At 36.4% G+C, this 14,673-nt stretch overlaps 1 protein-coding gene across 4 annotated transcripts in view; it reads left to right on the plus strand.

Annotated features, from left to right (window-relative positions):
* DENND4C (DENN domain containing 4C) overlaps positions 1-14,673 on the plus strand; it is a 78,331-nt gene that overhangs the window by 8,549 nt on the left and 55,109 nt on the right. The gene's annotated exons all lie outside the window — the stretch shown is intronic.

Genomic DNA, 14,673 nt, shown 5'->3' on the forward strand with positions numbered 1-14,673 from the left:
ACTGAACTATGGGCTTTAATGGATTCAGATACTCAGTTTTCCTGAATATATATACTCGGGAATATAAGTGAGCACAGCAAAAAGCAAGGGTTGATAACCAATGGCTTTTAAGGGGTGAAAACCTAAGTTTCTTTACACACATTGAAGAATACAGAGGGAAAAAAGATTTTTTGGTTTTGTGATGAGTTTCTGTGTAAAAATTAGTTGTCTCAGAAGTGACTGAAAATTTTAACAGAAGAGAAACAAGAAAATCAGATTTTCCACAGAATGAAAACATTTTCTTGTCTGTGGATAAAATTTATCTTTGTCAGTACAAACTTAAGCAATATTTTTATGTTTATTCTGGAGCAAGAGTTGTAGTCATAATGAAGAGTTTGTATCACTTTACATGTATGCTTTTGCAGATACACAGTCCACTTGATGACTTTTATTTTTGGGTGCTTTTCCATTTACGTACTTTTAATATTATGATAGCTTTACTATCCTTTAGGTGGTTTTGGTCCATTTTGTTCTGGCTTTTGGAGTTGTGACTGGACTGGAGTATGGTTGCATGGGTCCTCTTGTGAATATTCTTTAAAATAAATTAGAAGAGACATGGGAGGCAGTCATTGACACTGCACTTTCTTAGATTGTCACGATCCATTTCTCTATTAGCCTTTATCTAGGAATGGGAAGAGTAGCTTAGATACTAAGCAAAGTGCTTGTCTTTAGAAAGTTTTGCTAAAACATTTGACAATACAAAAAACACTTACAAAAGTCGAGGACATAAGTTTTCAGGAATCATACTCCTGCCTAAGCTTCTTAACGCGTGATTTATGTTTGTAGTAACTTCATTGTGAGGTGACCTGCGAAGTGAGTGATGTAGAGGTGTTACTAGCCTGCACTGTTTCTGCATTTGCTGCAGATGTGCTAATGCAAACTCTGACTGCAAAAATGTGCTGCAGATCAAGACTGTGGTGTGCCTGGTGCAGCATAAAGAGCAAAAAGACAGTTCCTCCTGTAAGATTCTCACTGCTGCAGTGTAAGACCAAAAGCATGAATATTCTAACTGCTGTCAAGCATGTGGTTTGGACTTTTTTAAGCCATCTTGGCAAGAGAGAGTTTCTTAATGAGGAGTTGGCAAGAGGATTAAAAGGCAGACTTGTGAAGTGTTAATAAGCTCCTGCCAAGCTTGAAAAGCAGCCGAGAAAGAATGAAAATGCTGACATTAAAGTGAGTGGTTTGAGGCTGGTGTCATAGGCCAACCAGAAATGGGAGTCATCCTCTTGATAGCCAGGAAAGGTGTTCAGTGGGGTGGGGATAGGCTGTGAGGCTCTGAAAGTGCCAATGAAGCAGCCTGTGTTCGATGTGATAAAGCTGTCTATGGAGAGACCTACAGAGAAGAATGACGCCTTCCTGCAGCATTTTTTTTCCCAAAAAATAAAAATGAGGAAAATCATGTTCCTCAAAACCAGTGAGTGGGTTTTCCACTCTGGATTTGTGGACCCCTTAGGAGACGATTTCAAGTGGCATATGGCTGATTGTATTGTAGGCAGCTAAGAAAAATGAAATCAATCATGATGCTGTGATCTGGCAAATTTCTGTCACTGGAGATTCTGGCAAAATAATTTCAATGCTAGTAATTATGTCAATGGTTAGTAGAAAGAGCAACAAGAAAAAGAATATCTCGAACTCTTCCAGCTTGCTTTGAGTAACCTCTCTGGAGGATTTGAAACAGAACATCTTTTCTTGTCTCCTTTGACCTCTCAAAACCAAAACACAGTCCAGCCTCACCCCAACCAAAAAAGGGCACCAAAAAACCTACAAAAAGCAGTCTAGGAGATTTGGGCTCCCGGAGGGCACTTAGCCACTGGACTATTGTCTCTTGACTTTTTCTTCACTGTTATATTTTTGTTTCAGGCTACTATATTTGGCTTTGTTCCAACAGAGTTTCCAATTACAGAAAGAGTTCTCTAACAAAGAATGTTTCCAGGGCTGCAGATGTTTCACTCATTACATAATACTGAGCATGGCTAACCTTTAAAGCTTGCAACTGGGGCAGTAAGTGCATTTTATAAAGTACTTCCCTTGCTCTGATAATAATAATAATAATAACAATATTTATTTATATTGTATTTATAAATAAATAATATTATTGTTAATTATTATTATTAAATTATCTCTCTATTTATTATTTAATTTTCTCTCTTGAACTATTTTCTTTGCAGCCTCTGGAGTAGTTGCCATCTTCTGTTCTGTGAAAGAACAGTTCGGGTACAACACTGATGAAACAAGATTAACCTGGTTTATTAAACGAGTGTAGTTGGACTGCTTGCTGATTATCATTCTTCCCTTCTCACATCCTTTCCATTTCTATTTTCTGTCCTTGGCAGTAGAACTTAATATACTGGTACCAAACTTGCCTTCATTGATTCCAGCTGCTTCTCTTCTAGACTTTGTAGGTCACTTCAGAATTTGTTTTTTTGGCCTCACATGTCTGTAACTGCTCCAATTTTTATACCATTGGACAACTTAAAATTACTGTACAATAAGAAAACTTGAACTGTTGAATATGGAAGAGATAGTCTGGATAGTCTGGAATGATTTTTTTCTTTTCTTTTTCTCTCTTTCTCCACTTAGTATTTTTCTGAGGGCCATTTTCATACCCCTGAGCATCCTGGATCACAGGGTCCATTAACCTAGTGATACTTTCAGTCACTTATAAGTGATAAGTAGCTGTTCAAATTGCTATCACAAAACTTTGCTTCCGAAAGCTTTATTATGTTTGATACAAGCATTTATATCATAACATCATTGCCCCACTGTTTTGTAGCAATGGTAACTGGTTTTGCTGACAACTGGAAAAGAATCAGACTAAAAGCACAGTTCTTCCTAAGAAGAATCTTGAATAGTTAGTAGTTTGCTTTTGTGTCTTTTCTGAATAATTCCAATTCATTAAATATAACGCTGAACATTTGTGACTAGTTTCCTCCCTTCTTCTGATAGTTTTTGCTCCAGCAATCCAAGGAATTGCACACAGGACAGGAAAACATAGACGATGCAAAGAAAATTCAGGGTAATGGAGAACAATAATATGTTTTGTTTAAGGGCAAAATTATTTTAAAATGTTCTCCATTTGTTTCTAAAACAGGTCTGAAAAGCTGTAAGACTTCTCAGTAACAAAATTGATGCTTAAGTGGCCAACTGTATATGCCTTACAAAACTAGAGAATTATTGCTATGTAATTATCACTTACTATGATACTGGATTTGCGAAAGTCAGTTCATTTTCTCACCACCCCTTCTTCAAATAAAGCACACTGTTGCATCATTTCACAGCCCACGGTTTGAAATTGAAAAGGAATACTGCGCTGGAAGAATACAGACACCTGTTTCCCATTATATGAATGGTGTATTTCTTAGTGGCTCTCATGAAAACATCAGTAACAAATTCCCAAAGAGAGATACCAGGTATCTTAGTCAAGTTTTAAATAATTATGGATGGCTTCAGCCATCGTAGGAGTTACAATTAAAAGTGTGGAAAAAAATCTTCTCGTGGAAATGAGGTGGGACCAGCCTTTGGTCTTTGGGTTTTAAGTATGTCTGCTAATTTGATGTTTAAGATTTTTTTATTTAATTAATTTATAAAATACAGTTTGTTTTTCAGCATTAACTATAGACCTGTATTTGACATTTCAGGAGCTTAAAGGAGAAGTGATTTTGTTCTCGGACATTTACAGTTTGCAGAACTTGGTGCTCTGAGAACTTTTTTGCACAGGTGGGGGAAAAAGATGGCAACTGTTCCATCAAATTGCTTCTAGGGTTGGTGCCGTTGCTTCTATAGGAATTTCTTACCTGAGGTGACTTGATACGATTTTTCTGCTTCTTTCCTACTGTAGTACCCTGACCTATTTGGAAGGCTTTAGAAAACTTTCCCACCAAGCTGATTGCATTCATTTTATGCCTGATTTTCGTGTTCGGATGCTGTCAGAAAACAGTCTGGTACACAAACAGCTAGTACAGAATCAACATTTTTTCTTTGAATGTGTGCAAATTGCAACAATTTAGCTATCTATCTGACACAAAAAGCCAGTTTAGATTATTTGCAGTATTGGACCTTGATACAACTTGTTGTCTGGATGAACTTCAATTAACTGATAAAAGCCATCCTATAGGAATACTTCATTAAATGTAATTGGCAAGCTTTTTATCTTTCACCTTGTCCTTAAGTTTATTTTTTTACAATGTTATAGACCTTTATAAGATAATCAGCGTGTAGCTTGTAACCTGTTTCAGTTGTTTAACCATTACATTCTCAAATGTTTACTTGAAAACTGCTACAAAGGAATGGTCCTGTATTTGCATACGTGCATGTTCAGACCCAGTCACGGGTGACATCCAACCATTCTTGTTCTACAGCTGATTGTGTTAAGAGAGGTAGAAGGTGGGCATTGCATATCTGCTAAGTTATTTTTGCAACTCTAGTTTTTCTAAGTGAAGGTGGTTCTCAATGTTAACCGTATTCAATAAACCAGAATGATTGCTTTTGTTCTAATTGCCTCAAATTTTATCTTTGTTTAAGTGGATTTCAAGACATGGAAGCTAATACTTGAAGTCACTTTGAAAAGCAACGAGCAATGCAATCATGGACTATATCTGGCAATCAAAATTTTAGACTGTTTTTTTTTAAACACAAAATACAGATATGATACTAGCACACATATATACCCACACAGGCTTAAATGTAAGCAGCAAAGACAGTCATCAATATTACGATTTAACAACCACAACATACTGGCGTATACACACAGGGTTCCCAAAGAGCTTGCACTCAGTTGTTTGTCCATTCCAGCATATCTTCACTATTATTGCTCACATCAGTATGCATGTCCATACCATAGTCACTTTTAAGCAAGCCCATTTCTACTCAGATAAGTGTGCAACTCCAGCTTATGCGTTTCAGTTTGGTGCACGTGGGACAGCAGAAATCAGACCTTGCGTATGCATCACAGGTGATTTAAAATTACTACAGAATGGAACATCATAAACTAGACTATTCAACAACGTTAAATGAATTCAGATGAACCAAGGAGATTATCAAACACTTAAGATGTCATTAGCAACACATAGGGAAGTTACATGGACATGTCTATATATGAGTTCTACGAAGCACATTTTACCATGTGTAAGAATATACCATGAATATGTACACACACACACCCCCACAACCAAAGACAAGGTAAGGCAACATTACTTCAAGCATACCATTAGCACTGAACAGGATTAAAGTAGAAAAAAAGTAGTTCACAGATTATTTGCCACAGCCTGTCAGTAACAAAGAATTCCTAGATGTGCATTTAAAGACTTTCTTTTTTGGAATGCATATCACATTGTCATAAATTATGAAATGAAATAACAGTTATGGTTACTTGACTAAATCACACGAGTTGTGATTTCTGTTGCTATGGAATACAACTAGGAAATAATTAAAAAAAAAAAAAAAAAAGCTGAAGAAAGCACTATAATTGATGCATTTCCACTAATGTGAAGTTTTAAAAAATAGTATTCATAGTATTAGTACTAACCATTATATCTAATAGTAGTTTCAGTCCTTTAGCATTTGTATTTAGATTTGATTTTTATAAACAGTCCTAGAGACAAAACTCTGAAGTGTCCAAATCCTCACTGCTGGTCGAACTTGCTAAGTTCAGGCTTTCAGGTCCTACCTTCTGTTGTCCCAGGTGAGTAAACTTTATTGTTCTGATTTAAGACCACCCGTTTCTGCAAAAAATTTTCTTTTTTCATCAGTGTCATCAGTTTCTTCGCACCAACTTTGTCATGCCTTTATCTTTACCACTGTTGCAAAATACTACATAAAAGATTTTTTTACCAAGGCCTGTAGTGACAGGATACGGGGCAACAGTTTTAAACTAAAAGAGGGTAGGTTTAGCTTGGACATAAGGAAGATATTTATTACAGTGATGGTGGTGAGGCACTGGATCAGGTTGCCCAGGAAGTTGTGGATGCCCCATCCCTAGAAGTGTTCAAGGTCACATGGGACAGGGCTTTGAGCAACCTGGTCTAGTGGAAGATGTCCCTGCCCATGGCAGGGGGACTCGGTGATCTTTAAAGGTCCCTTCCACCCAAACCACTCTGTGATTCTGGTATTTGAAATGTGTGCAGAAAGAATGGAGGCAAGCTGAAAGCTTGATGCAGCCTAGCTGTATCTCTTTTCTGTGTATGACAGTGATTTAGCTTCTTCAAACATGTCTTCAAAGGCATTTACAAATCTTGTTTTAATTTTTTTCCATTTTCAGTTTTAATGAATAGCTGATACTGCTTTATTTCAAGAAGTATGCTGTCTTGCTGGTTACGTATTTTAACTAACATGTATGCATGTTACATAATGCTTTTAATATGAATCAGGGACATTTTGAAAGTCACTCATTAAAAGACATTCTGCACTGGTTGCTGTGGTATAAAATTAAGATTTAACAAGCATCAGTGAATATTCTTTTATACAAAGGGGAAACAAATTGTTCTTCCCATGCCTTCACCAATCATATTATTTAATATCAGCACAAGATGAAAGAATGGCCTGTGTGAATAAAGAATCAGATCTCTCCCTTCTCTACCACGGCAGGGAAAGTTTCTTTCGAATTTTCAGAAAGGTATACAAACTTTTCCTACACCTTCTCTCTTCTGATTAATTAATTGGAGATAATAGAGAAGTGGCATGTATAAAGACTCAGTCACACAGCTTAAGTTCTGCATGGGGGAGTGAGGTGCCTGTGGTAGTCCTTGTGTTGTCTATGAAGTTTTACCTAGTGCAGTGGTTGAAAAACATAGTAATGCTTCTCTCTTACTCAGACTGTAGCCAGTAAATTTTCTAAGTGTTCCTCATGACCTGACACATTGTCTTGCATCCATCCAGTAGAGTCTTTGTCTTTTAAATTTGTTTAGCAAATCTGCTGTCTTCCCTGGTCTTTAGGCCAGTTTATTTTGGGAATAAATCTTGGAGAAGAACGTGTATACATTTTTCTTTTAACTTCTTTACTGCCAATAGCCAAGTATAATTCACTTGCAAAACCAAGTATTTGTGTAGGAGTCCTGAGTTGTGTTTAGCATCTGCCTTGCTTAAAAATCTTAATTGTGCAGGCTGTTTTCAAAATAGATGTTTTCAGCCACAGTGCACAAAAAGTGCTGAAGTTATGCTTCAGTCTGGAATAAAACTTATTTCCTATGCAGTCTGGTTACAAAAATAGTTTCAGTTATGGGGAAAGTATCCCATCTTGTCTAAGTTCTTCAGTCATCTGTGTATGCATGCTGTAGGCTTCCACACAGCAAGTACTTGTATGTAGTAGTTTCCACACGTAGTAGTTTTTGGGCACTGTCAGTATCTGAAAGAGGATGCAAGTGAGTTCAGTAAATTGCAAAGTCATGTGTTAGCCATTAATCACTTGTAAAAAAATACCTTTATAATTTCAGTTCTTTGACCATGAGTTCACCAGTATTTTCAGTTAAATAGATTTCTGGACTTTGATTATATTGAAAATAGGCTGAAAAAAGCTGTTTATGGCTTTATTTTTATTTGTGATTTAGGGTCAAGAATATCTCAGTTCTGAGTCTTCATGTGGGTAGTGAAGGAAAAGGTCAATGGTTATAAGAAAGAGTTGGTCTTTCTTATAAAGTGTCACTAAAAAGACATCTGCTTTTTCAAGGGAGCATTGTATGAGATAATAAAGTTACTTCACTGCTACTTACTGCAGTGTATGTTTCTTCAGTTGCAGGAAGATTGTGTTTTGTCTATAAAACTGGCTGCCATCTCTCTGATGTTAGGCTTTTACTGATCTGATTTAATTTCTTTCTAGTGGATGCTTGCTTAGAGCAGAATTCTGAAACTAGTGAGATTTTTATAAACAAAGTTCAACTCTATTTCATAGACTTTTGCTATGTAAAAAATAAACTTGAGAAGAACTTTTTACATTCAATTTGTGTATAGTATGTAGTGAGTTTTATTTGCAGGTAGTAGAGTGCTCAGAGATGAGGAAATAAGAGGCTTTTAAGACCAACTTGATTTTTCCAGGTAAAGTTATATTAGTTGGCCTCCTGAGCCTTATGCTAATTTTTTAAAAAAGATTTAAGATCAGCAGTCCAGTAAGGAGTGAACTGAAAAAACCTTTGATATCCACACACACCCTTGACATAAATTTATTTTATTCTTTGTGTGCATTGAGATGCCAGCATTTGTGCCACTTCTTTCCAGAAGCTGAAAGGAACAAGCAATTACTCAAGGATTTGCCTGCACTTAAAAACCTTTGCCTTAAAAACAACTACCTCTGAACCCACTCTGTGGGTGGTTATTCTTCTTCCGGAGTGAGTGCGTACACACAGGTTTCCAAGAATACCTTCTCCTTAGTAGCGTCAGGTGTAGGTATGGCATTTGTATGCAAATTATCAGATTGGCATTTGTGACGTATCCTTTCCCTTGGTTGCTGCTGTATGCAGTTTTTTAAAGCTTATGTTTCCTTTTCTTTAACTCCACTTGCCAAAAAGTGCATTTGCCTGTACCGTTTGTTTCTAGACTTACTCTGGCTTGCCAATCTAATTTTAGAGTATATTTTGACACTTAAGATATTTTTAAGATTAAGACAGACCTGTACGTAGAATTCTAGACTTCTGTTATTTTATCACGGGTTCAAAAGGAGACAGCATAAATTACGCCATGACTTTTGAGGAATGCAAGACTTCAATTAATGAAAAGCTCTTCTGCGAAAATGGCCTCTTGTCTCTACTGGGATGAACGTTCCTGGAAAGTGAAGGACGATGTTTCATTTTCTCCACTACTTTTTTTCAAGCAGGTCTAAACTGTGCATTAGAGGTTGGTTCAGAAGTGCTAAAGTTTCTTTTATTCAACATGGTAGGCCCATGTGGTATTGGGACAGTGTTGTGTAGTGATAGCAGTTTGGTCCTGAAAATAAGATGGCTGCAAAAGTTCTGTTGATAGGCCAAAAAGGGGACCGTAGTTGGAATAGTGTGTTAGACTTACATGGCTATGTTGCTTGTGGTTTCTGAGTCGGTACTGTATCTGCTCTGCACAACGTTATTTGGCATATTAGTTATGCTGATGTCCAAAGTGTGTTTAAAATGCTTTCTGAAATACTTGAAAACTTTTAAGATTATACGTGCGGTGTGGCATCGTTTCCAAGAGCCTTTTTCAAAAGTGAAGGAGGTGGCCTAAACATTTGACAAAGTTAATGGATCGTGCATTGCAGATACTATTTTCAGAACAGATTTTTCTTTCAGTGAATACTGTCTTCAAATGAAACACTGAAATGAAAGGCAGAAATGCTACTCTCTGACTTTTTAGAAAGATAAAGAATTGCCCATCATGCGTATTTTCTCATAGCAACTTTCTAACATTTAATAGTACTAGAAAATAAACTAAAATTTCTAGAATAATAAGGTTTTAGCGTACTAATTTTTCTGTTATTCTTTTCTGCTGCATCTATGTCTTTATTTTAGATGAGCAGACAAGCACTTTCCTGTAATTCCATATGATATGAAGTACTGCTCACCATACTTATGGAGTATTCTAAGCAAACGTTACTTGACTACATACAGCTGGTGCAGTGGTAAGGCAAATTATGTCATTAGTGAATTTAGTTGGAGGAGTCTTAGGAAAATAGTTGTGGATCTAACAATGTTAAGATAAATATTTGCTATTACACAGAGTATGACAGGTAGCTGAAGCAGACTTCAACAAATGAATATGTTAGAGAAGTCTCCTTTTTACGTGTTTTGCAGGTAATGCAGAAGAAAATTTTTTTTTGGTATCTAAAGGAGTCCTCAGCTGTGGCAACCTCTAAATGAAGACTGGAACTTTAAATTAATGATCTCCATTTTGGAATTGAAAAGCTTGTAACTATGTGATAAAAGCAACATAGCTATGAAATAAAATACAAATACAATACTTACTTATATTGTCATCTTTACTTCATTGTGGCATCTTGTAACTTGCTCTCACAAATTTTTATATCTTTGCAAGAACAACTCTTTGTTGTGATTCAGCTAAAGAGAGGAAATTGCCGTCTAGTTATATTGAAAGAAAAATCTAACTGGTGATTTAGACAGCAGGCGATAAACTGAAGTAATGTCTAATAATGTAGTATTTTTTTCATAATTGTTCAAAATTCCCTTTCCCCAAGGCAGTTTCACTGTGAAATCTCTCCTTAAGAAAGAGATATGGCCTCTATGAAGCTAATAGTTGAATTGCTCTGGTTTTGATATTATGGAAGAATTGTAAAATTACATTGTGGTTGTGAGAAAGGCTGTTGTCTTTTTAGAGAGGTCAACCTTAAATGGACTGTGGGAGAGGAGAACACTTTGCCATATTTCTGGCATATAGCAGTGAAAAGAATTTATTTTTTTTTGCTCCTGCATATTTTTGCTAAACAAACCTCTTGACTTAGACTACTTGTACTAAGTGCCTTTAAGTGTTGTCTGCACAGGCTGGGTTTGTTTTTCATCTACAAAACTAATTAATTCCAGTGGGAATTCCTTTTAGAAAAGCATGGGGATTTTAAAAATACATATTTTATTCTGAGGACTTCTTCTTCTTTTTTTTCTTTTATTTAAAAAAAAATTTTGGTCCTAAACTGCTCATAGCAAACTTTCTTATTGTGGCCTGTGAATGAAATGGAAAACTGACTTCAGTTAAGTAATTTCCCATAGTCCTTATGGATCTATATGGACTTGGAGGTTTGTAATTCCGCAAACAGTATTATTGCTCGTGTTCTTAAAACAGAATTCCCAATTTTGGTTTTCAGTTTATTTGACTGAAACAGAAGTATCTCTGTAGACTTTAAAAAAAAAAAAAAAAATCTTTCATGGGTCTTGTATGTTGGCTTTTTCTTCAATATATCGTGCATTTTCAACATTGAACAGGTAACAGTTTTTATTTTTAGAATTTTTTTGTATTTGGGTTTTGTCCTGCAGGGTAATGGGGTGTTACAATAAAAGTCCCAATATTTTCTAAATTATGAGTTTTCCTATTAGTCTTGTGATGTACAGAAACCTACTCATAGAAAACTGACAGAGGACAGTATCTCTTGAAATTATGGTGGGGAAAAGTTGCTGTGATAAAACTTAAGATAGAAGGTCTCTTGGAAGAATGTTTGTTCCCTTGTCTATTAAGAGGAGCAGTGTGGTACTTAATTCTTGCGTGAGGTATCCCCAAAATAGTGGAAAATGGCAGTGGATTCATCTTGTTCCCCCACAAATCATATGTTTATTTTTTCCTGCAGTTCAGAAGGCAAAGTATCCTTGGACTAACTGAATTCTGCTGTTTCTATTTGTTTTGGTGGCTATCTGCTAATTTATAGTTTATTGTCTATTTGTATTTATAAAGCTATAGCATTAAAGAAGGTAACTGTGGCTTAATTAAGAGCTATTATTTAAAGATCTCTTTTGGGAGATCCTGTTGCTTTAAATCTTTCTGAAATTGGAGAATAAATTCTTCAAGAGCTGAGTTGTAGTGCTTACTTGAAACATTAACTTTTGTTATCCATGTGGAAAAGGAAGGGAACTGTTTTGAGAGACGCAGAACATTTTGAAAAACTCTCTAAATGTTGTGCTGACATATGAGGCTTGTGTGCCAGGTTTCTCAGCTGAATTGTCTGGTGACTCTGACTTTTGCCTGCCACATATTACACAGAGTTTCTGTCAAGTAAAACATAGCCATGGCTAAGAGAAAAATATAAAATCATAGATATAAGTGTATGCTCCTTAGCAACTAATTGCTACAGTCTTATTGATCCCCACTGGTAAAAATTTGGGAATGGATTCTCTCCATTTGCATTCTAACCTTCCAAATCTTGGTATTTAATTTTTCAAGTCTTTTGAATTTTTTCTCCCTCCATTTACCCAGGAAAGCTGAATTTTCACTTTAAAAAACTTTTGAGGATAACATTAGTGTAATTCCAGGAACTATAGCTGTGATTAAAAATACGAACTGTTGTGAGATTTTTGATGTTGTATGCTGTTATCGTTACTGTTTTATTTCCTGCTGTGTGTGCTAAAAGTAAATGTGGGTGATGATTTTAATGTTGCATTGAGAGAACATGGTATTAAGCTGTGTGAACACATAGCAGGTAATAAAAGTCTGGATTGTTTAACAAAGATTTTGTTTTTTAAAAAAACCCACATTTATATGATGCCAACCATTTTGCTATTTTTAGCAGCTTGTTCCAGTAATTTGGTTTCACGTATGTCAAGTGCAAACAGTACTTTCCAGGATACAAGGTATTCTGGCTCAGGATTTTCCTTTCTTTTAGGGGAGAGGTTGGTTTATTTCTTTATTTCTTTGTTTTTATAATTCTGTGAACAAGTTCAAGTGTCTAAGAGACAAACTGAAACATTTTAGACTTCATAGTTTTATGATTAATCCAGTGCAAGTCAGTGCTGCTGCTGAAAGGGGCATACTGCTGCTGCCTTTGTGCTGACACAGTGAATCATTGGAGAACTGCTCTGGTTGAACGCTAAACAGTCTCTGCCAGGTTAGTGTTCAGCCAGAGCAATTCCTTGTTCCAGTTCATTACATGGTTGCACCAACTAGTTGTCAAAGCTCTGGACAAAAGCAAAGGTGGGAATGAGCAATGGCAGAATGAGAAGGGACCTTTTAACAGAAGTACCAATTTATATGATACTAAGTTGAAGTTATTACCGCTGCATTTCACGCTGACTTGTTTACCTGTAAGGGGCTTTATCATTAATTTCATGTTGTTCATGACAGTAAGAAGGGTAAACTGCTGCAAGTTCTGTAGCTGAAAGTGATTCAGAAGCTTCACAAGTAGCTATGGCTTTGGAGTAATTTTCTTGTTCTTCAGGAGACCTAGGCACTGAACACCTGACAAATTGAATAAACCTTTTATTGCTCATGTTGATATGGCATCCATATATTTTAGGCCTGAAAACTCAGTCATGTGAGTAGCTGTCCCATGGCTTTCCCCTTTTCAGGGGAGCCAAACACTTCTGTATCTCTTCCCAGGATCTCTGATTATGGATTGCCCTACAAAACCTGTTAGCCAAAATGTTTGGAGAACACTGAAGTGATGTTGTGAAAAGCATTGTGGAAAAATATTGAAGAAGAGGAGTCTTTTAAGGGTGTAGGTACTATTCTTTGAGGTTTGAAAGGATTTGAAGTGTTGTCATTTCAGTATTAGAAAATAAAAAATAGAGTTAGTTGGAGTATAGAGGTACTACAAATTTGCATGAAGTTCCCCTTCCCCTCCTTACTTTCATCTCGTGCTACAGTACCTTGCAATGTAGTGGTTGGTGCCTAAGTTGCATAATCTTATGCTAAGATTTCTTAGTAAGCATGCAGGATGAATAACTGATTTTTCCTTTAGTTGAGTCCTCAGAACACTTTTGATAAGAAGTTTTAAAAGTCTTGCAAAGTGTGACAATGGAAAATACTTTTTCGGTATAATTTCTGTAAGTAAGAGCAGGATAAGAACAGGAGGAGAAATGAGGTTGCAGGGGACAGGATTATGCTGTCTCTGCCAAACCACCTTTCTGTTAGCAGAGGCCAATGTTTCTGCAGTTGTCAGACTAGGACGTTCTAAATACAAGACACTTTTCAATTTTGGTGCACTTATTATTTGGTAATACCTGTGGACCACCACTACTTCATAGGTGGGACCTTGGCAGCTGTCTTTTTTTCAAAGATGGGAACCAGATGCCCATGCTTGGTTAGCTTTCTAGATGGGATCCCCAGAAATCTGGTGATGGAAACACAAGGATCTAAAAGAAGGTGGTCCCTAGCTCCCTGAAGGGGTATAACGGTTCAGGTTTATTGCTTGGCAGCTACTGTTTAAATATTTCTCACTCAACTTCTAAAAAGATAGGTATTTCATGAGATCAGGTACTTGAAATTGTACTTGTGATATTTGAGCATAGTCTGTCAGCTAGTTTTGCTCTTAATAGAAACTTGCGTTTCACCGCCTTAAAATCATGTGCTTAGTGAACATCCCTGGCATTGGGAGAACAACTCTTTCCAGATCTGGAATGTGCAGCTGAGCAGTGATGTGTACTGCCTGATCAGCTGATGAAATGTGGGTTTGGATGTGTGATTTTTGTAAACTACTTCCAGATGTTACAGTTGCCAGCTGAATTCTCAAGACTGTACTGTTAGGTCTAGATTATGAAACAAAATGGATGAAATGTGCAAAAGATAAACTAGTGAGCCTATGCTTGGAATTGTTCTCTCTCTCAAAAAAAAAAAAAAAAGGGCAGCACGATTCTGTGGTCAAATTACTCACTAAGCAATGGCAGAAAAATATAGATGCTTTTAGTTAGGGGTACCTGCATTAATTTATAGCCTGCAAAGAGCTTGAATGGTCTCATAGCTAACACCAAGCAATTTTCTGAGTAGCTGCTGTGTTAGGAGCTTTGAGTTCTTCTTTATCTCACTTAAACTTCCTTGTGCTAAAACATGACTGTTACGGTGCTAAAACTGACATCCAATTACCGACAGTACTATCTTTTTTAGCAGCAGAAATCAAAGCTTGTTTTGGAATTTTCCTAGAATTTTCATGAAATCTCCATACAGGAACTCTTATTTGCAACAATTTGTTTAAAGGTTTTAAATCCTCATACTTGTTGAGGGAAGGGGTTTAGCTTGAAAGCAGAGTGT

Source organism: Platalea leucorodia (assembly GCF_965183815.1).
Source record: "Platalea leucorodia genome assembly, chromosome: Z".
Classification (NCBI taxonomy): domain Eukaryota; kingdom Metazoa; phylum Chordata; class Aves; order Pelecaniformes; family Threskiornithidae; genus Platalea; species Platalea leucorodia.